This window comes from Sinocyclocheilus grahami, unplaced genomic scaffold (genome assembly GCF_001515645.1).
Source record: "Sinocyclocheilus grahami isolate Dianchi unplaced genomic scaffold, SAMN03320097.WGS_v1.1 scaffold530.1, whole genome shotgun sequence".
NCBI lineage: Eukaryota > Metazoa > Chordata > Actinopteri > Cypriniformes > Cyprinidae > Sinocyclocheilus > Sinocyclocheilus grahami.
The window spans coordinates 577,813-602,444 of NW_015505709.1; positions in this window are offsets into that span (position 1 = coordinate 577,813).

The following is a 24,632-nucleotide window of genomic DNA, read 5'->3' on the forward strand; positions in this document are numbered from 1 at the left end:
TCAGACTCAGAACATCGAACGGGTAAGCCTCGCCAGGCGGGGGGAAAAGACGTGTCAGGTTAGCTGAGAAGGTTCTGACAGTGTTCGGCGGGAGGTCGAGACTCATGGCGTCGGATGGCTAAGCCTCGCCAACCGTCGAACGGAAAAGTAAATTTTGTGGCCGGGAGACTCTCGCCGACGTCCGACGGGAGCACACAGCATCAAACGGCTAAGCCTTGCTGACCATAGAATGGAAAAGGTAAGGTTGTCTAGCCGGGAGGCTCTCGCCGACGTCTGACGGGAGCTCAATACTCAAGGCATCGAACGGGTAAGCCTCTCTGAACGTAAGACGGAAAGGTAAAGTTGTCTGGCCAGGAGGCTCTCGCCGACATCCGACATCGAACGGGTGATCCTCGCAGACCGTAGAATGGAAAAGGTAAGGTTGTCTAGTCGGGAGGCTCTCGCCGATGGGAGCTCAATACTCATGGCATCGGATGGGTAAGCCTCGCCGACTGTAGGATGGAAAAGGTAAGGATTTATTTTTGTACATGGAGTGATTACATTAGATGGTTTAATGACCAATGAGGGTTTGGTGGGCTTTTTTGATGTGAAACTGGTTAGTTTTGATGTAGCTTTGGTAAGCTTTTGAAGACCATCTTCCTAGAGTTTGGATCTGCTGCTTGGAGAGGCCTTTTTGGGCTGCTGATGTTGCTGCCCCAATGCGAAAAGAATGGCTGGAGAAATTCTTTGCTGGGATTCCCGATAATTGCAGGACAGATCTGAGGTGTTTTTGGAACCAGAAGCGAGTGACGGGTTTTTTGGAGTCGTCTAAAAATAGTGGTTCGTGGGGGAATTTAGCCTGAGAATTTCTAAGGTGGAGGTACACGAAAATGGACTGGTATGGTTGGATTGGAGAAAAGAGATTGAAAATGTAGATAAAATGACCTTTCTTGGCTTGGTCTGTCTTGCTTTATTTGATTAAAAAGGAAATTGTTTCGCTTTCGAGTATGGTTAGGTCTGAGACGGTCGGGTTGATTTTTGGATCGAATTTGGAAGAGATGGTAAGTTCCGAGCATCTAAGAAAGCCTAAAAAAGCTAGAATGAACATGGCATCGAGTGTGGGGTTTTAATGGGTGGGTTATGGGAATATTAATTCTGAATAATGAGGTACTTGAGTTGGGAATTGGTCCGCCTCTGGAGCCAGAGTCCTGAATTTCTGAAACATAAAGCGAGACAGAGAGTCAGCAATTTGGTTCTCTGAACCTGGAACATGTTTGGCAATTATTATAAATTGGTCACATACTGCGATCCATATTAAGCGTCTAAGGAGAGGCGAGAGGGCGGGAGAATGAGAGAGGCCTTTATTAACACACTGAACAGCTGCTTCGTTGTCGCAGTGCACTAAGATACTTTTAGAAGCCCATTCATTCCCCCATAGGAAGGCTGCTACCACGAGGGGGTAGAGCTCGAAAAAAGCTGAGGACTGGGGTGAGCCCTGCAGCTGGGGGGGGGCATGGAGATGCAAACCAACGTCCTTGGTAAAAACCTCCGAAGCCAATTGAGGGAGCTGCATCTGTAAATAGTTGGGCGATGGGACCGGAGGAGAGTTGGATTCGTCTTCAGATGAGGAGGTTTGTTTTTTACGACATGGTTGTAGACGAGCGAACCAAGATGCTGATAAACCATCAATGGATAGAGGTAAGTCAGCTGTATTTATATCATGGTGTTGATTAACTTGAGTGCACTCCACCTGTGTTAATTAGGCTAAGTATCTGACGCACTCCTCCCAAACCTTGTTAATAAAACATCATATAACATACTGTAGGATCTGTCTCACAACAGACCCACCTACATGATGGAGACACACACATCAAACCAGCACATTCCATGGAAGGTTTTTGAGGTTCGTTTCTCCAGCCATCTGCAGTCGTAAAACTCAGGCTCTATCAAGTAAGGTGAAGCATTCCCTGGACTGTTTGGCTATATCTCAAGATAAGCTAAAAAGGACAGTACTTTAACGGTGCTTAAAATGGTTTTACGGGCTTGCAAAGAGCAGATAGAAATACCCTCATGACCAGTGGACGCTGAATGAATTAATAATGATTAATTCCCTTACAACTAAGTAAATTATTACAATACTGATGATGGAAAAGTGAGTGAAGTGCTGGAGACAAATCAAAAAACGTTCTTGCACAAGGTTCTGCTTGAATGGCATGCACTAATGCTAAGTGAAGTTGGTGGTTGTAGCAGTGGATGTATGGTATTTCTCTACCAAGTTTCTTTTGAAGCAGAGCTTGCACTCCACCCCTGATACCACTCATGACAGAGGCACCATCATAGCACTGACTGATGATTTTGTCAGTACTATAGCCTTGATCATCCAGGGCTGTAAGAATTTGTGAAAATTTGCGACATGAGAAACAAAAGCAATGCATCCAACTAAACAGAATATTCCAACCAGGGCCTTGAATGATACCAACTGGAATTAAAAGCTCGGGAAATGCTACCAAACATGCGTTTTGTGTAAGACTTTAATACTGGCTGTGTTGGTTCAGTATCTTTCAGCCCATGGCTAACATCATCTACCCACTCATTCTGCGCAGGCTGTACACAATCCACATGTTCAGACATGCTTGGGGACGGAGAACCATCTAACTGAGCATCGGGTGGCCCAGCCGCAGCATGACACAAGCTGGGTCCCGATCAGAGCATGTGAGCGGAGCGGAGTGGGAGCGGAGTGGTAATATTTCCTTAAGAGCGCAGAGCGCCTTTCTGAAGATTCCGCTCCGCTCGCTCAATACGCTCAGTGCCGCTCGCTCAACCCAGAATGCCGTTTGGTGATTTGCTTGTTCCAGATCAAGAATCTGTAGAGATGAGAATAGTAGAGCAGTTATGGAGTTCAGATATTGTTTCAACGAAGTTGCAAGCCTTATACATAAATGTAAAGTAAAAAATCTAAGTTAAGAATGAGCAGGGAGAAGAAACTGAGAGGGAGTGCGGGGAGAGTTAGTAAAGATTCATATTGGAATCTGAAGCGGCACATTGCCAGAAAGCACGAGGATGTGCTACGCAAACATGGTGCCGCAAAAGGTGAGCTAGTTACATACCATAATAAATGAATAAACAGCTAGGCTAAGGTTATATTCGGTTGTACGGAGCCCCGATCATGACATGCGGACAAAATCACAGCCACAAATTTAGAATAGGCTAGTTCTCTTTTATGCTAGGACTACATTATGGCCACGAATTAAGAATTAATTTTTTCATTTAGTCTAAATTATGGCCACGAATTAAGTATTCGTTCTCTTGTTTAGGCTTAGCTGCCCCGAATTCATTTGTTCGTTAATTCGTTCGTTTCCTAGTTTTAGTAGGCCTAAATCGTGGAACGAATTATTATATTTCGTAATTACTTATTAAAATCATTATTACTTAAAATTAATAAATAGTAATAAATTAATTTAAAAAAGAATAAAACCTGCTGACGTCGTAGAAACGAATTGTTGATTCGAATTATATTCCTGAAACATGATAATTGCTATTTATCAGCATGCTTAATTTTAGACAATAATCCAAGAATTTCGTTACAAACAGTAAACAAATAGGCCTACTAGAGAAATGTTATGTCGGAGCGGGATCTGAGCGGGAACTGGTTCACGGTCACACCGCTCCGCTTCGCTCACATGCTCTGGTCCCGATGAGGCAACTCCAACACTATCAGTGCTTTTATCAGGTTTTTTAAGAGGAATTAAAAACCTTTGCATGGTGACAAGTGAAGGAACAAGTGAATGATTGTCAGCTAGCTAGCCTATTTAGCTAGCACAATTTCTAAAGCTGTGTGTTACAAAAAGGCAGAACACAAATATAAACAAATGTATTCAATGAAGAAAAAATAAAAATGAAACCAAGCAAATAAAGATTTACTGAGTATTAATAAGCTGTGTACAATGAGAATATCCGAGAGCAAGAGAGAGTATCCCAGAACGTCTTTAAACCGTTATGACAAATTTAAATGCGTCTGGTTGTTTTATTTGACCAAACTGGCCAATTACAACTTAGCAGGTTCAAGCTGCGTTTTCTGATTTGCTAAACATTCTGAGTTAAAAAAAATAAAAATTTATGTTTAAAAAATCGGTTCCACATTTTTATTGATTTATTTATATGTAGTTTTTTTTTTATATATATATATATAATGAAGTGTCCTTTACATTTAGTCGGTGATTTTTCATGTAATTTTTCATGTAATTTGTCAGTTCGGTCAAATAATTGAACATGATATAAATTTGCCATAACGGTTTTTCTGTCCTATATTCTCCCAACAGTTCTTAATAGCAAGATCTAATTTCTCTGTAAACATTAGGCTACAGAATACACACCTTTATTAAAAACATTAAAATTTTGGCTGATTTGCCTGCTTATTCCATTATTATTATGATTATTATTATTATATTATTATTATTATTATTACTATTTACACATATGAATGGATATGTACAACAAATTGTATATAATTTGTTGACGAAATTACTGACGGAAATGTTTGTTGACAGACATGGACATGCAAGTCCTGCAGGTGCAGCACAGCTTATTTATAAATAGCCTATTTACAGACAAACAATAGCAGAATGAGTGCAACGGTTAAAGTTTTACATTAAGCATTGCCATCTCCCTCATAGAAAACCGTTAGCTTAAATAAAACACTTAATGTGGCTTAGCTATATGGACGAAGACAATCATATAAAAAGCCCAAATTTCGGTATACAGTTTATTAAAAATAGCCTACTTAACAAGCAGATGAGCCTAGAATATAAAGGCAACGCGCGGAATTGCAAGCATTTTCTTACTATAGAAAACCATTATAAAGAAAACTCGTCTTATAATGGATGAACACCAAATCCTGTATACAGATAATTAAAAATATATGTAGCATACAGGCAAGCAGAATGGTACAGAATAAGAACGGAATAAGAACTAACCCTAACGCGGTGAATTAAGCGTCCTCCCATAACCGTTATAAAGAAAACATTTAAAGTAATGAAGGAAGACACACTCACACAAAAACAAATTCGGTATACAGTTTATTAAAAATAGGATATACTAAGTAGGCTTACAGGCAAGCAGGTGAACCCAGAATATGAACGCGATCACTCATGGTAAACGTTTTTTCTTTATTTGGGCTCATCCGGTGCTTGCCTGTATAGTATATATATTTTTAATAGCCTAATCTGTTTAACTGATTTTGTCTTTTTATATTACTCGTCAATTTTCTATGGTAGGAAAATGCTCGTTCATATTCTGCTTGTGTTCATCTGCTTCTCTGTAAATAGTAGCCTATGCTTCTGAGAAATTCGGCTGATGCAGATGTGATTGTAATAAAGGCAATTTTATACTTCATTGAACAGAAATGCACTATAGTGTTTTCTGCTTGGATGTTACGGTTAGCTTTTTATTATTATTTATAATATGATTTTGTGGCTATGAGTTCAAATGTCATTATGTGCATAATTTTCAATTTTTCCTTTGAGCAAAGTGACTGATCCTTATTTAATAGATAGTAAAAATAATAAGAGTTTAATGCTTATTTTTTATTTATTTATTTATTTATTCTTTATTTATTTTGGCTGGACATTTTTGGGGGGGCACAAGGAGAATCTGGGGGGGAGGCATTGCCCTAGACCTCTAGACCCGGCCCTGCTGCCCCGCGAATTTATCAATAAAATAGTTTTGCAGCTGAAAATCTATACATGACATTTCTCAGTAGCGAGGTTCTTGAAGCAGTTAAACTTAAAGGTTTGCTATTAGTAAACACTGCTGCTGAATACTGTTGAGAGACGCACAGACGCATGTATTTACACACGCATAATCTCTCTCTCTCTCTCTCTCTTTCGCTCTCTCTCTCTCTAATAACTGCGTTAGACTGCATTAATAACTGCATTAGCTTGCATATCAATGGCTGAAGCCTCTGTTATTAGCTCTAAAATGAAGTTTTGGAATTTGCAATGGAACGTTTGAGATGAGGTGCATAAAAACTAGCTAGTTCAACACACACAATGTCAAATGTCTTGAAACAAATAATCAGAAAAATCGATGTGTGATTGTGACTCCAGGCCATTAAAATTATTAGAGAAATAATGCACTCCCGAAGTGGTTGTGTGGCCACGACGCCGTGCCTATTAAAGGAATGGTCTTTCTCAGTTCTCAAACAAATTAAGAACTAAATTCGATTTTTATTGACTGAAAGCAAGCGCTTATTGCGATAGAAAACACTGTAACGGTTTCACTGATTAAGAAATATTTTTGTTTGCTTGGGTGGTGGTAATATTAGGCCTATTATATTAATAGGGAAGGGGGGCCCAAAAATGTGTTTTGCCTATGTCACGAAAAGAGGTAAATCCGCCCCTGGGTGTCATGCCATAAAATATTTTTAATCCGACTGACTTTGTATTTAATGTGAATTTAATAACAATATTGTAAATTACTAATTACAACACTTCATTTTACAGAGAGCAAAGAACATTTACATTATCAAAGAACATTTTCATTCAGTCTAGCCAGAATTCAGGCACTCTCAAAAACTCCCATTTAAATCACTGAAGCTGTTTACACTGTGAAATGAATATCTTACTTACATTGAAAATCTATACATGACATTTCTCAGTAGCGAGGTTCTTGAAGCAGTTAAACTTAAAGGTTTGCTATTAGTAAACACTGCTGCTGAATACTGTTGAGAGACGCACAGACGCATGTATTTACACACGCATAATCTCTCTCTCTCTCTCTCTCTTTCGCTCTCTCTCTCTCTAATAACTGCGTTAGACTGCATTAATAACTGCATTAGCTTGCATATCAATGGCTGAAGCCTCTGTTATTAGCTCTAAAATGAAGTTTTGGAATTTGCAATGGAACGTTTGAGATGAGGTGCATAAAAACTAGCTAGTTCAACACACACAATGTCAAATGTCTTGAAACAAATAATCAGAAAAATCGATGTGTGATTGTGACTCCAGGCCATTAAAATTATTAGAGAAATAATGCACTCCCGAAGTGGTTGTGTGGCCACGACGCCGTGCCTATTAAAGGAATGGTCTTTCTCAGTTCTCAAACAAATTAAGAACTAAATTCGATTTTTATTGACTGAAAGCAAGCGCTTATTGCGATAGAAAACACTGTAACGGTTTCACTGATTAAGAAATATTTTTGTTTGCTTGGGTGGTGGTAATATTAGGCCTATTATATTAATAGGGAAGGGGGGCCCAAAAATGTGTTTTGCCTATGTCACGAAAAGAGGTAAATCCGCCCCTGGGTGTCATGCCATAAAATATTTTTAATCCGACTGACTTTGTATTTAATGTGAATTTAATAACAATATTGTAAATTACTAATTACAACACTTCATTTTACAGAGAGCAAAGAACATTTACATTATCAAAGAACATTTTCATTCAGTCTAGCCAGAATTCAGGCACTCTCAAAAACTCCCATTTAAATCACTGAAGCTGTTTACACTGTGAAATGAATATCTTACTTACATCCGTATGCACATCTGCACTTTGTTGTTTCTGATGAGAGAATACACCAGAGAATTCAGTCAGCCAGCAAGTGAACAAAACACCACGTTTCAACGATGACTCATCTAAACGCCTCTGATTGGCTATTGCATTCATAAGCTCAACAGAATCGTGTGTGATTGGTAATAATGCAGCGCTGTACAAATGCGTCCATCTCTGGCTCAGCCAGCCAAAGCGCCAAGGCAGATTTGAATTTAGCAACTGATGCTGTGCCGCACTGAACAATCTAATCTCACCGGTGTGATTGTATCAAATATTAAAAATATATTATTTTGTCTTTTGGAAGCTGCATTTAAAATCCACTTGGCTCAAAAATCTCTTTGTCACTTTGAATGGGCATGACGCCTCAGGTCTTGGGACAGTAGGCTACATGCTGCCTGTAGTTAAAGGGATAGTTCACCCTAAAATTTTATTTCTGTCATTATTTATTCACTCACATGTTGTCCCAAACCTGTGTTAATTTCGTTTTTGTGCTGAACACAAAAGAAGATATTTTGAAGAATCTGGGTAATCAAACAGTTGCTGGTTCACATTGACTTTGATAGTAGGAAAAAAAAATAGGTTACACTTTACTTGAAGGGGTGTGCATAAGACTGACATGACACCTTCATAATCATGACATGACACATACATAATCATGACGACTCATTTCATGAATATGAAGTTTTTTATGCATGTTTATGACAACTGTCATTAAGTGTCATTCGCTCAGTTATGTCATTTTTAATGCAAAGATGACATTGTTTGAGATGTCTTTGTAATGGGCTATGGTTAGGGGTAAGGGTAGGGGTAGGGTTAGGTTAGGGTTAGGTCAAATAATGTCATATTTGCATTACAAATGACATAACTGAGTGAATGACACTTAATGACAGTTGTCATAAACATGCATAAAACCTCCTTCATATTCATGACATGTGTCATGTCATGATTATGAAGGTGTCATGTCAGTCTTATGCACACCCCTTCAAGTAAAGTGTTACCAAAAAATACTATGGAAGTTACTGTGGACCAGCAATTGTTTGGTTTTCCACCTTCTTCAAAGTAGCGTTTATGTTTAGCAGAAGAAGGAAACTCATTCAGGTTTAAAACAACCATTGAGTGAGTAAATGAAGGTACACAAATAAAACACTAGCCTATTTGAATTTTTGGGTGAATTATTCCTTTAATGTTAATAAAACACCAAACACAAAGAGAAAAATCCCTCAATACTCTTGACTGAGAAACTTTAATACAGTTGCTTTAATAGGAATCAATGTATATTTATCTTCACCCACTTTGGCCTAAATATCCGCCATACTTTTTTTATATTGTGTTACCTTGAAAGGCTTTGTCTTTATAATAGGGAAATTAGTTTGGCTGTAATGGTCAAACAGCTTGCAAAATAGAAAAACCATGACCAAAGAATCGTGATAAAATTGTGAATTGTGATATTTCTAAAAAAAAAAATACATAAATAAAATAAATCTTGATATTTTTGCCATATCGCCCACCCCTAGCCGAGGGGGAACAAAGACATACATAATATATGTTGATTTGCTGCTCTGTAACGATCAATTATTATTGGTGTTCAATTATTAATAATGTTTCTTATTATCAATATTGAACTTTGAATTGAATTTTTAGATTTTTTAGATTTTTTTTTTTCTGCTTCATCATTTTGTGGAAACTACAAAAAGTGGTTAATGTTTAAAAGAAAAGAAAGTTTAAAAGAACAGCATTTATTTGAAATAAAATATTTTGTAACATTATAAATGTCTTTACTGTCACAATTTGATCAATTTAATTTGTCCTTGTTGAATATAAGTATTTATAAAACATAAGCTTTTTTTTTTATTAATGGTACTTTTGAATGGTAATATATTATGGTTTCCACAAAAAAAAAACATATGACGACTGGAGCAATGATGCTGAAAATTAAAATATAAATATATATAATTTTAATGTAATTAAAATATATTCACATAAAAACGGTTATTATAAATTTAAATAATATTTACAATATTACTGTTTTTATTGTATTTATTGTATTTTCGATCAAATAAATGCAGCCTTGGCAAGCATAAGACACTTCTTTCAAAAACATAAAAAAAAACTTAATCCATACTTTTCACCATTTATATGTTTTATATTAACCATTCAATTTGTCAATGATGCAATGATGATAATCTTGGATATTTGAGAAAATCTACATAATTTAAATAAACTGTATCACTCTGAATTTGAAACGGATCAGTAGACAGAGTAAATCGTCAAAATACATTTGCAGATATTTTAAAATTGATTTTAAAAAAATACCAACAGATGTTGAATGCTAGACATACTGAAGAATCAGGCCATGACTGGAAAAAGCTTAGTGTTTTAAATCATTTGTAAGATACAAATAATTATGAAAGGTTGGGAAAAAAATCCCAATGATACTTTTAAATAGGAGAGTAAACCGCCAGTAGGTGGCAGCAAGTGAGCATTTGAGTCATTGGTTCAACCGATTCATTCAGACGACTGATTCATTCAATAATGAAGCAAGTGCCTGTCTTTATGAACGGATCACTGAATTATTGATTCGAATGATAAATTCAAAAAAGCTGAATCATTCAGTAAGGAAACACCGCTGTGTGTTGCTCAGAAACGTGACTGTTATGCTGTGATATTTTTTACTATTTTAAAATGTAAAATACTATTTTAAAATGGGTTGTTTTTCATTTCCTCGGATTGAAGCACCCCTAACGTGATATTTAGCACCAGCAATGCGAATTTTACCGGTGGAACCCCGCCGAAAAACATGTAATTTACCCCCCGGAACGTAATTTTTACCGGGAAGCCCCCTCTAAATGTGATTGGTCTAGTTTTGAGTAGCAATTGGGCGGGTTTTTTTTTTTTTCGAAAACCTGGTAACCTTGCATCACCTACACACACAAGTCCGGTGAGTGAGGAAAAAGTCAATAGTTGTGGAACTCGGCTGTCAAGGCTATTTTATTCACTTAAACATCGGATGAAGTGATTATTTTCTCTTTAATACAGATGATGCCAATGCATTTTTCGATGAGTCCACTATTGTAGCAATAATAACATTACCTGCCTGACGGATAGTAATGTCAACAACGGACACGACCGCTGTCTCGGCGCGACCACAACAGCTGGAAGTTGTCTAATTTAGCACCGTCTCCCTGCTACACTAATAGTAGTAAGGCTTTCCTCTTTGTATACATATCCTTACAAGTACAATTTTAGCTGTATTATTTGTGTCACCTTCAAAAATTGCTCTTGAGAAATTGTATGATTATTGCATATATATATATGCACTTACACAGTGGCAGCTGGTGGATATGTATAATAGTTGGGCTGTCAGATCAATTAATCATATTATATTATATATATGATTTATACTATATATATAAATATATATTAGATATAGTTCTTCAATAAATGTATGTGTATTTATACATAAACATGACAGTCCAATACTAAATGCTAAATTTGAGGCTAAGAAGTTCTAATGTACCTTAGCTATATTATCCATCTCAGTAGCAGATGCTTGGCCACAAAAGTAGGATTTTGGCAAGCTAGTTGGTCCAAAAACATGCTTTTAGTACTCATATTGTGTAATTACAGCATTTGTACAGCAAACACTTTTCCTTCTTCTGGTCCTTTCGTGTCTCTAGCAATACTGGCCTGTTAAATGGCTCTAACATTTCTGGTTTCAGCTACTCAATTTTGATTGGTGCTTATAATAACAAGCAGGCAAAGATATTACGGCTGTATATATAATAATCTCACTAAGGATCATCACTAGGCACTGAGATTTCCATACTATCTAAATTAAAAATCCTGATCTTCATCTTCATATGCTTTAGTTCTATCACACAAGATGGTACTTAAGCAGCCAGAGTCACTTTATTCCAGCTGTGGTTTTTACATGTACATTATGTTGTCAAGGCTCTGCAGTGCAAACAGCCTTGCATTTAGAGCAGGGATGGGCAACTTTGATAATGACGAGGGCCAGAATTTTTTTGTCCTTTTATACCAAGGGGCCAGATTACTAATTCACACGCACATATTTTACATCGTCTTCCTCGATATCTTCTTTATTGAGGGAAATCAACATACAATTAATTCAGTGTGTGTGTTTATGTTTGTAAATTTTGAAATTTGGAATGCTCCAGCAGATGGCGTATATCAGTGTTGATTTTCGGAGTGTCTATTTACACTAAGTGAAAATAGCCTGCCTTGTTGGCAGAAGCTATTTACACTAACTCCACCCACCTACGTGTGCTTGGGCTACTTAACACTTTTGCTAGTTAAATGATGGGAAAAAAACGGTCGGACCGCCCGGTTCATGGTCCAAAAGGGTTGTCCCTATTCTCTTAATGAGTAATGGGCATGTTTTGGACGTATCGTGCCATAAACCAATCAGAGTCTCATCTCCCATTCTCTTTAAAAGCCAGTTGTGCTCGCACCATGGCGGATTTGCTATTTACATGGCGGAATTTGCAAGAGAAAAGACTGAACGCTTCTCCAGAAAGGAAACGGATCTGCTCATGCACGAAGTTGAAGCATGCGATCAGACCATCTACTAGCTGCAAGCGAGCAACATATGTTTGGCAAGTCCCAACATAAAGAGCACTACAATAAAATAAATGGTAAAAAATATAGGCATGGACAACTTTTTCCAGGTCATTCGCGGACAAAATTGGTTTCAATTTGGTTATTGCCCTTACATAGAAGAAGCAATTACGAACCACCATCTTTATCTGTCAATCAAATATAATCATGAATCAAAGATGACTCACAAATCTTTACTTGATCCTGCAGGTACCCCTTCCACTATCAGTGTTGGGAAGGTTACTTTGGAAATGTAATAGGTTACAGATTACAAGTTACCCTATTTAAAATGTAATAGTAGTGTAACTTTTTTAATTACTTTATTAAAGTAATGTAACTGATTACTTTTGATTACTTTCTAATTACTTTTCTAAATTTCTAATGAATGTTTATTTGCAACTGTTAATAAAAATTAATAATAATTAAAAGCATATACATCAACTCAAATACGGTTATCTAATAAGCATGTGTCCTGTTCTGTGTACTAAACTCTTAAAACATTGGTGTCTCTTTGTATGATATGATGATAGTTTTCTCAAAATAAGTAAAATGCTCATGAAGTGACTCAGAGCAGTTCTAGAGATTATGTTTATGTGTTCATGTACTCATATATTTAGGCGGCAGAGGCTGAAAACGCCGCGAGCTTCAGTTGGCCTATGTGTAGTAAATGAAACCGCATGCCTGCGCCATTAATTTCCACGAGGGGCAGACTGGGAAAAAAATTTCAGGCCGGGAAATCTCACACTCATACACCCATAACAAATTCTGAAACATGGACAACCCTATTTTTTGTATGGACCTCACATAAAAAAGGTTTAAATCCTTAGGTTGGGGACATGCAAAATAATTAAAAGTCCTCTCCTGAACTGCACCTTCACTTCCATTTTTCTTTTCAGTCTCTTTATTTGCCCTGATATCTATCTCTCACATGACTTAATACTCAAGATTTAACAAAACTATACTTTCTAAATTGTCTACATGTCAAAATTAGTACATCACGACAATATTGTTATAGAAAAATCCTAATACTGAACACCAGTCATGTTTTTCCCTTACAAAAATTAACCACGCTTTTATTGTAGTAAAAGTACCGTAATCATGTTTTTTGTTGTTGTTGTTTTTTGGCAAATGGATTACCATTTGTATTTATTTTTTACTACAAATTCTATGGTTAATGCAGCAAAAACCATGGTTAATTTGTGGTTACCATGCTTTGACAATAGTATTGTTTTTGGATTTATAGTAAAATCATTGTTCATTTTCGTAAGGGTTGTCTGTTGTCTGCCCTAGCTCCCCCTAAACCTATTATAAAATATGATTATTTGTCTGCTAAATGACTACTGTAACATTACAATAGATAATAATGATGTCCTTTAAACAGTATTTTGAGTGATGACTGATGAGCAATGCGCTGCTGCAGCTTAACTAAGTAAACAAAGACAAAACTACAACAGCATATTTACAGATGAAACTGACCTGCACTTGAAACCCTGAACAGTAGTTTAGCTTCTCTGCTCCACCTGTGCGCTTCCACAGTCCTCTCCACTCTCTCTCTCGCATTGATTACTCTGATCCAAACCGTTTGGCGGAGGCGCAGAGAGCGCGCGAGCCGAAGCATTGCCAGTCACTCACGACTAACCGATTCATGACTTATTAGAGATTTAATTGTCGAATGGCGAATTCGGAAATAATCGCTTTAGTACATTCGGCAGGCAATTATACAGTAATAATATTAAAATAGCGGGCCAAATCGACTTCCAGGCCGCCGGGAATTGTCCCGGTTCTCCCGATGGCCAGTCCGCGCCTGATTTCCACAGACACACAGAACGTGCAGGATTCATATATTGTCTTTTCGCGGCTTAATATTCACAGACACTATCCATATCGCGTTTTGATTCAAGTGTATTGACCTACTTTTGATTTATTCGTCCAAAATGTGGCATATTCCGTCCGCGTTAGGCTATAGGACTTCCGTTTTTATGACTGGATTCTACGAACCAGTCCGTGTTTTCCGCGTCGCGGAAATTAAGTCTCAGAGTAATCAGTGCAATTTGGAAAATAAATCAATTAAATCTGTATGTGGATGTGTGTAAATATTCAAATGTAATCCCCTTTGTAATCGTTAACATTTTCATAAGTAACTGTAATTTAATTACACATTTTTTCTTAGTAACTGTAACTGATTACAGTTCAATTTATTATGAAATTAAATTACGTAACGCCGTTACATGTAACTACTCCCCAACACTGTCCATTATCACTTACCATCTGACAACAAGCTGTGCGGCCAAAGACAATAATTTCTGTTTTGTTTTCATTCAGTTGAACGAGGTTTTCAGCCATCAGCTTTACTACCTCCAGACACTTGAGGAGTCTCAGTGACAAATGGACTTGAGTGTCATCCACATCCAGATGGTAAGAAATACCAAACTTCTTTAAAAAATCATTCCCAATGGAAGTGTGTACAATGAAAACAGGACTGGACCCAAAATGGACCCCTTTGGGACCCCACAGGTAATAAGTGCTGAAGCAGAGAAATAGTCACAAATCTTCACTGAAAAGGATCTACATTCCAAATTTTACATTCCTTAAAATGGCAAACCATTTTAAGACTGTCCCCTGAATACCAACAAACTGCTTTTAATGAGACAGAAGGATCTGGTGATCAATGGTGTCAAAGGCTGCTAACAGATCCAATAAAATTAATGCTGCATGATTACCGGCATCCATAATTAAAAGAAGATCATTTACAAACCTTAAAAGGGCTGATTCTGTACTGTGTCCACGCCTGAAACCAGAATGGAATTTATCTATCTAAAATATTATTCTTTGTTAAGAAAGTTTATAATTGTTTCAACTCAACCTTTTAAAGTACCTTAGACAAGCCAGGCAATTTTGAAATTGGTCGATAATTTTTTTAATCATATGGGTCCCGATTTGGTTTTATAAGATGGGGCTCAACAATAGCGTGCTTAAAGCAAAGTGGTACAATACCATTCTGGAGACTGCTATTAATACTAGATAAAATACTTGGACTGACAATATCAACACCTTCCTTAAGAATGCACAGCGAAACTGCATCACTGGGGCAGGATGAACGCTTTAGGTGGAGCATAACATCTCTAATGTCAGCGACACCAGTTAAAAATTACTTAAAGGAATTCTTTAATGAAGTCTTTGTGATATTTAGGTGCACAATAAACATTTACACAAAGTCCAACAAAGTTTCTTATAGTCCAACATCATCACTTGGGCTTCAAAACTCTGATAGTTCATAGATAAGCGGCCAATAAGCGGCATTTAAATCGTTTGTTAAAAATAATGGCAAGGCCACCACCCCAACCAGCGTTTCTGGGAGAACTAAAAAAGTCACAAGCAGCCAGAGTTGCTTCCATAGTAGGGGTGAGGTCAACAGCATTTAGCCATGTTTCAACAATAAATTAAAAAGTCCAAGTCATTATGTATATAAAAGTCATTTAAAATGAATGATTTGTTTGCAAGGGATCTGGCACTGACTACCACTTAGCAAAGTGTTCCCAGTCAACACGCTCGTACCCTCACACTCTTCTCTCTTCCTCAAGTAGTACACATTATCGTGGTTTACACCTTTCTTGATGTAATGAGGCCTTGATACAGAAGGTCTGGGCACGGAGAAACAACACCTCCAGACAAACAGCACAAAGACATGGGAATTGCATATCCCGCGCCTTCTTTGCTTTCTCTGACACATCTGCTCTACAGCCCCATCGTTTTTTTCTTACCACCGGCATTCTGCATCCATTGAATTATCTCAGTGGTTAGAGGTCTCACAAACCAAGGATGAAAGTAAGATTGTCCAGCGCCAGAGAGGTCGGGTACAGCTACACAGATATTAAACAATGCTTGACGATCATAAGTCCACACTGTAAAATCCAATAGTTTACCTTACTTAGATTTAATTAGTAATCTTTACTTAGTTGTTATACTTACTAGGTTTTATTAAGTTACAGCTACTTTCAAGGCAAATAAAACAATTTACTTACTGTTTTGAGTGACACTTACTTAAAATATTCAAGTAGCCATAAAGGAAGCAATGACATTAATAAACCAGTGAGAGGCAGCAGTGCACTAATATGTTGCTAATGTGCAACATAACAACAGAAGAAGAAGAAAAGAAAAAGAGTCTTAAAGTCTTAAATATGATGCGATTTATACAGCCCGCCGCCTCTGCTCACTCAGCCGGCCGCCTCTTCTCACTCAGAACGCCGCCTCTTTTCACTCAGCCCGCCGCCTCTTCTCACTCAGCCCACCGCCTCTTCTCACTCAGCCCGCTGCCTCTTCTCAAAAAGGCCGTGGTTGACGCTGTGTTTTGTTGTGAAAGCGAAACTACTTTATGCCGGCTGTTCTGACTCAAAGACTGTAAGTACGTTTTTTATATTTAAAGAGTTTTTATATTTTATATATTTAAAGCGAGTTTTTTGGGCAGTGTAGAGTAGGGCTTGTTGTTTGTTGCTTTTTCACACCGATGAGCTTTGTAAAAATCGACGCATTTCAGAAGGCGGGGCATAGAGGAGAAACAATAATGTACAGTATGTGGAAAATAATGTGTTTTTTGAACCTTAAACCGCATAAACACATTTCATTACACCAAATACACAAAATAATGTTCTTTTTAGCAGCATCATATAACCCCTTTAATAGACTTTTCATCCTTTTCCTCCATGTCTGCAGTTATCTTTCACTAGTTGCATTTACTCATTTCCCAAAGTCATCTTGAACGTTGAATTCTCAATACAACTTAAATATTTGAGAGAACATCACATAAGCTAACTTCATAAATTGATGTTGATTTTCCTAAAATGTTTTTTTTTTTAATTCACCATTATAGTGATTAGCAGTCCCTTTGGTTGTGCACTTTGAACTTGGTTTACATTACTATAGTTTCTGTTCTGTTAAGGCAGCAATGCATGCATCATGAAGAAAGAGTTGTTTGATTTCAAGGGAAGACCAGTAATAAATAGGTGGCTTTAAGCAGCTGACCTATCCTCTAATTAAAGCATTAGTAAATTTATTGTGTGTGTGATTATTAAGGCGTTTTCAAATTTTATTATTCATAAATACATTGAAATGATCTTAATTGAGTTTATATAATCCTTAAATAGTGTGTGGTAACATGCTAAAGTCACACACAGACATAAACATTCAGCACGTGAATCACAACAATGGTAACAATTCAATTTCATTTATTTTCATTAATTGTAACAATAACAATTTTATTTGCTCTTTTTGTTGTGCTACTACTCACACAAGACAGCAAATAAAATTGGCAAATAAAATCAACAACTGTAAAACAAAGCAACTGCATAATTTATTCATGCCGCAATGCACTCTGGGAGTCAGTGCGTAGCTATACTAAGTCATGAGTAAACATAAATGAAGGGATCAAGTACCCCTACAGTTCTTTTTTAGTTACAAGAACTCTCGTGTAAGTAAACTATACTAACTAAGCATTTGTCAGTACAACATACTATTCCTATTTCACTTTACTTAGTTTTTTCAAGGCAATCGGTTTGCATGCTTTTTTTAAGTAAGCCCAACTAACTAGATTTTACAGTGCATAAAGTCTGGCCATATTGAGAAAGTAAACACAAAATAAAAATAAAACAAATGGAGCAAGGCGAGCAACCAACACACCAATGGGCACATCTTAAACTCGTGTTAATGTGAATCATGTAAATCTTTCACAGATGTAAGTGCTGCCAAACATGCTGAGCATTAACTGTGAAAAATCTCTGAGGAGGGTAAAACGGGACTCAGGCAGTAGTTTCCAAAATTCAAGTCCCCTCTCGTTATGCCTTGCCTGAAAGAAGGGGTAGGACTGAAGCTCGCAGAGTTCTAGCAGCTGCGCATCTGACAGCTGCATTCAGAGGGTATGTGAAGAGGTGTATGCAAGGCTGCATGTTGTGAATGTCCTGGAAGCAAATTTTAAATTGTTCTTGCGGACTTTCGATTCCTTTTCTGTACTTGGCAAAAAATCTTGCACTCGGGAGCATCTTTGCGCATCTCTTTCCAGGCAGGGAAGTGTGTCAGATTTACCGGATAGGATGAAAATATGTTGTTAAAATGTTTAAGGGCCCTATCATACAATGTGGCGCAAGTGTTTTTTGTTAGTAACTTGTGAATCCATTAGAATCGTTAGAAGACAGAATCGCGATTCATATATGAATAGATTTTTACTTGCACCTCTAGTTTTCTCTTCCTCTTCTCTAAAGCAGAGCAGCATGGCCTTGCCCCCTTTGCTGCCTTTTCCCGAGGGCGGGTTTTATCTGGGTTTGTTACGAACCCAGGAAGTAACTTGTTGTAGTCCCTACCAGCCATTTTTGTAGGCATTAAACTGCCAGAATTTTAAAAGACAATATCTCCGTTTGCATCCATATATGAATAGATTTTTACTTGCACCTCTAGTTTTCTCTTCCTCTTCTCTAAAGCAGAGCAGCATGGCCTTGCCCCCTTTGCTGCCTTTTCCCGAGGGCGGGTTTTATCTGGGTTTGTTACGAACCCAGGAAGTAACTTGTTGTAGTCCCTACCAGCCATTTTTGTAGGCATTAAACTGCCAGAATTTTAAAAGACAATATCTCCGTTGGCATCGAACTTTCAGCTTCGTAACTTTGCAGATATTGTTTATGCTCAAACAGCAACATTACGCACTAACTAACGTTAAAAAAGTGAAATCGCAATCAACCACCCCTTTAAATAGCAAACAAACATGCCAAATATTAAAAATGAAAGGATTCAAATGTAAAAGATTATTATTGTGCCCCATAGATGCTTTAACTGGTGCACAAGCAGATCCGTTTCCTCTCTGGAGAAGCATTCGGTCTTTGCTCTTGCAAATTCCTCCATGTAAATAGTGAACCCGCCATGGCACAAGTGCAGCTGGCTTTTAAAGGGAATGGGAGATGAGACTCTGATTGGTTTATTGCACGTTACGCCCAAAACACACCCATGACTCATTAAGAGAATAGGTACAACCCTTTTGGACCATGCGCCTGGTGTGCTGACCGTTTTTCCCATCGTTAAACTAGCAAAAGCGGATTCAGACACGCCCTAAATGCACTTGTGCAGTGCTCTTTAGACCATGCGCTTAGATCGTTAAAATATGGCCCTAAATAGCAAATGCATTTGCGCCCACTTGTGCGCCCATGGGCATGCTGGTCTGAAAACAAGGTGTGTTCAGGCGCATTGTTGGCGCGTTGCTATTTTGAGGCAACTGAAATAGACCATTGACCAACTGAAACCTGCTCTAAAGTCAATGGCGCAATATTCTTTTGTTAATTAAAGAGCGTGTTAGTAATATTCGCATATATATGGGTGCACCATGTGCTTAGATCGTTAAAATATGGCCCTAAGTTTGCTTTAGAAAGGATTCATATGTGCATAAAGGCCTGAAACAGTTTGGGCCCATCCTTGTAACTGTGTGTTCAGATTATTCAGATGCACGGTCATATCTGTGAGGAAGGCCATGTCGCAAAAAATTCTGGATCACATAGTTTACAGCTGTAAGCGCCTGTGTCCGACTTAACATTGTCCTCCAGAAACAGAAACAAGGGATTTCATTGCGCAGTGCAAAGAATCTTTCCAGACAATTCCCACGGCTCATCCATCTGATGTCAGTATGCATCAGTAAATCCCCATAAGCAGTACTGTCTTCATCATACTAACCTGATGTATTATGCAGTGCAGTACAGGACAGTTAAAGCCGCTCTTCTGAAGAAGCCCAACGAGTCCAGATTTTGTTCCTTGCATTGCTGGTGCTCCATCAGTAACATCAGACAGTATAGCAAAGCCCCCATACTCACCTACCGTATTCTCAACAGCTTTGAAAATATCCTCTCCCTTTGTGGTGCCATGTAATTAAGCCAAGTTTAACAGCTCCTCTTGAATATCCAAGTTCTCTGTGATCGTTCTTGCAAATATCAGGAGCTGACTGACATCTGTCACATCTGTGCTTTCATCCAGCGCGAGAGAAAAGTATCTGCAATTGTTGATTGTGTGTTTCAGCTTTTCTTGGATTTGACATTGGATGTCAGAAATGTGACATGCTACTGTTCGACGTGACAAAGATACAGATTCAAAGTTCTTGGTCATTTTCTCATCTCCAAATGCTTTAGCCATCTCAATTGCACACCGCTTTACAATTTCACCCACTGATAATGTATTTTCCGCTTTCGCAAGTGAATCCGCATAAGATGCATTTACTGATGATTCTTGCACCGTCATGTGGTGGCTTCACCGGTGTATTTTTCATACTTCTCTTTGTGAGCAGTGGTGTAATGGTGACTTAAAGGGGTCATACGATGCGATTTCAAGTTTTCCTTCCTCTTTGGAGTGTTACAAGCTGTTCGTGAATAGATAAGATCCCTAAAGTTGCAAAGACTAAAGTCTCAAACCCAAAGAGATATTCTTTATAAAAGTTAAAGGGGTCATATGATGCTGCTAAAAAAACATTATTTTGTGTATTTGGTGTAATGAAATGTGTTATGCGGTTTAAGGTTAAAAAAGCACATTATTTTCCACATACTGTACATTACTGTTTCTCCTCTATGTCCCGCCTTTCTGAAACGCATCAATTTTTACAAAGCTCATCTGTCTGAAAAAGCGAGGTGTGCTGTGATTGCCCAGCTATCCAGTGCATTGTGATTGGCCGAATACCTCAAGCGTGTCAGAACGATGAGCTTTGTAAAAATGTACGCATTTCAGAAAGGGGGGCATAGAGGAGAAACAATAATGTACAGTATGTGGAAAATAATGTGTTTTTGAAACCTTAAACCGCATAAACACATTTCATTGCACCAAATACACAAAACTATGTTATTTTTAGCTACGTCATATGACCCCTTTAAATTAAAATCTTTCATTACAGATTTTGTTTCCAAACAAACTAAGTAAAAAGATCATGTTTTTCACATTTTGACTGGAAAATACTATTTTTTTAGTAAATTTTTCTTTTTTTTTGGTTCATTTTCGTGATCGTTCAAATTAGCGTGCACATCCTACTATGCTGTCTAATTACAGTGATGACGGTGATCGGCGGGAACTAGCGACCTCTCCTGGTTTGAGTTAGAATTAACATCATACCTAATCTCGCTTCTCAAATGTATCAAAATTAACCAGAGTATAATATGGTCCATCGGGCCATATTTGAAGATACTGCAGGCCGCCAGTTGCCCATCCCTGAATTAGAATCACTAGACAATTAGTTTGCCCAAGAAAGAAAGGAAGACTAAGCGAATTTGAGATTTGTTGTGTGCAGTGGGTGTTCACAGACAATATTTTTGTTGGTCCAGACAGGTATTGTAGACGTCTGATAAAAGACTGTTCCTGTCCAATGACACATTAATCTATTTTAGGACTATCCCAGCATGCTGATGGTATCATTGCAGGAAAACAACCTTGGGGACAAAGAAAGTGGCTTGATGCTTAGCGGTTGATTTCAATACTTCAGAAACGTGCTTGTCACTGCCATTTAAAAACTCAGTCAAACCATATAAGCCATATAAAAGCTCAGTCAAACAAAACGCAAAAGTGGTAACTGGAAACAGAAAAGAGAAAATGGACAGGGTCTTTGCAACAGGGAAGAATTGAGAGTGCTGTTCATTTTCTGCACTCTCATTCTCGTGGTAGAGGTGTTTTTAATAATAATTTATGAGTTACAGAATTGTTCCTCAAGGGATCGGCACAGTGACACCTTCACTTGTTTTTGGCTCACTTTAGCTCATGCTCCCTCAGCACACTTAGCTTATTTTAGGGGAAATTGACAAATACACACAATTTTCTACACTCTTACACCTCATTAAGAGCAATACAGTAATGTTTCGATTAATGTTTCTAGCACTGTGTCTGTTGAGCTGTCAACCAGCTGTTATGTAGCTTTATAAAACTGATGTTTATTCAACCTGTATGTTACTCAATCCATACATTTGTGATTAAAATTTAGTTTTTGTTCTTTTATTCATTTATAATCACACAATCATTAATCATTTAAAGGGGTCATATGATGCGATTTCAAGTTTTCCTTTCTATTTGGAGTGTTACAAGCTCTTGGTGCATAAAGAAGATCTGTAAAGTTGCAAAGACTAAAGAGATGCAACGAATCCCTCGTTTATAATGGGTTTTCATGTTTTTGAATCATTGCTCTGGCCTGACAGGGCATCATCACAATATGGTGAGGGGCGTAACATTTCCGTCACACGCTTGAGGTATTCGGCCAATCACAACACACTGGATAGCTGGCCAATCACAGCACACCTTGCTTTTTCAGACCGATGAGCTTTGTAAAAATCGACACGTTTCAGAAAGGTGGGGCATAGAGGAGAAACAATAATGTACAGTATGTGGAAAATAATGTTTTTTTAACCTTAAACCGCATAAACACATTTCATACACCAAATAATGTTATTTTTAGCAGCATCATATGACCCCTTTAAATATTTAATTGATTCCATGTAATCATATAATTATTAAGTATCATTTAACTTAATTTATAATTTTTATTATAGTACTTATATTTCCTCGCTCTTGTAATGCTTGTTATTGTTGTTTAATCTTGTGATTGTGTGGTTTCAAGAGAAGTTTGTCTTCACACTAATTAAATTTCTCCATTTTAAGGTGCAACATTACAGGACAATGTTTTTAAGCAGTAATGTTCCATTGCTTGTGCTTTGGTATATTGAAAATTTGTTGAACTTGTACTTGAACTTGTGCCAGTCGGACAAAGTCCAGATGAAGTAGGGATAAAGCACACAATAACCTAAAAAAAATACGGACTGCATGATACTCCAGCTGCATAGCAAATTACTTGTTTTCTTTTGCAGCACTAAACTACAGTAGCCGACGTAAGCTTTTGGATTAATTAAACATCAAAGAGAAATGAAAAGAACATTGTCTAGACATTTTCTTTGTGCTGCAAGAGTTTGCCAAATAGGTATTACACTGGTCTGAGAGCAGAGAAATTTTAGACTTCATGTCTAATCATTTCATGCCCCAGGGTCGCTCTACACAGAGCAGCAGACGCTTTATGAGAGAACGCTCAAGCTAGGATATGTGAGAAAGATGCTAAAGCCACAGCACTTTGGATGCAATATTTTGAAATCTTTTCATTTGTGTCAGTTTATTTCGACAGCTGTGCATTGGCGAGACCCCAAGGCTTAACGTTAGAGAAATCAAAGGACATGTTGTACTGATGTACCAATCATCAACAAGATTATAAACTAGACACAATCACTGAACAAGCTTACATCATTTTCCAATTAAAGTTCATATTTTTTTTATCAAATTTTATTGATTCAATAAATTGCAATCAAATCAAATTACATAAATACTAACAAAATACAAGAAATTAAATTATAAAAATATAAATAAATAAATACAAGATACAGATAGTCTGCAATAACAAACTCGATAAGTCGAGTAGCACCTAGATCATCTGAGGTTTAAAAAAACAAATTATATCCCAAATTAAATTCTACCATCTTGAAGCTTTCCTGTCAATCCATCTGCAACAGCTTTCCATGCCTCAAGTGAAGTCCATATTCTTATAAATCGTAGATTTTGGACTATTAATGTATACTATTAATGTATGACATGCATTTTAATAATTTTACATAGTAAATTAATCAACTCATTGCTTAGAGGTTCTAGCTTTAGCATCACTGTTCTAGTACTAATCTCACAATTAAGTTAGACACTGCACTGAAATCTACTGACATGGATCAGCATAATTGTCTTTGAGTTTTATGTAAATTACACTGAGATTAGTGATGTTTGGTTTTCAGGATTTTCTCTACCACCAAATTTTTCCACCTTGTGTATGCCATGCCAAATATACAGCCATAGGCTACAAGTAGCCACTGTACAGGCTGTAAAGGAATGCACCTTTAATTTAACTTTGAATGCTTAAGCAATCAGAATTTAGAGCCAAAACTATCCATATGACATAAGAAAACAAAACAATTGCATATAAATATAAATATAACAAAATAGTACTTAATTAGGTAAAACAGGCAGTAGAAGTAGTAGGAAGGTCATTTTTGAAGTGCCTTTTCTCATAAATTCTGATGCCATTTGTTTTTACATCCTTGAAGGACACTGTGGAAACAGATTGCTTTTGTCAGTTTGTTCCCAATTAATGTGAGTGACTGAATCCTTTCACAAAGGACTGCAAGGCCATTACTGATGTATATTAATGATGATAACTTAAGTGAAATAATTTTCCAATTATGACTATGTGATAACGGTTGGTATTATGACTGTTAATGGTAAATATTCTGTGTATTTTATGTGTTGCATGTAATGCCATGCACTTTAGAATACTTTAAGTGCAATGCATTCCAGAGTGAGAATTCAAATGGAATTTACAGCATGTAACGTGAAACGTGTGTTGATCATTTTGACTGGTTTGGGATTTATGGATCTCAGTTAGCTGATATTACTTATTTCTGTCAGGACCAC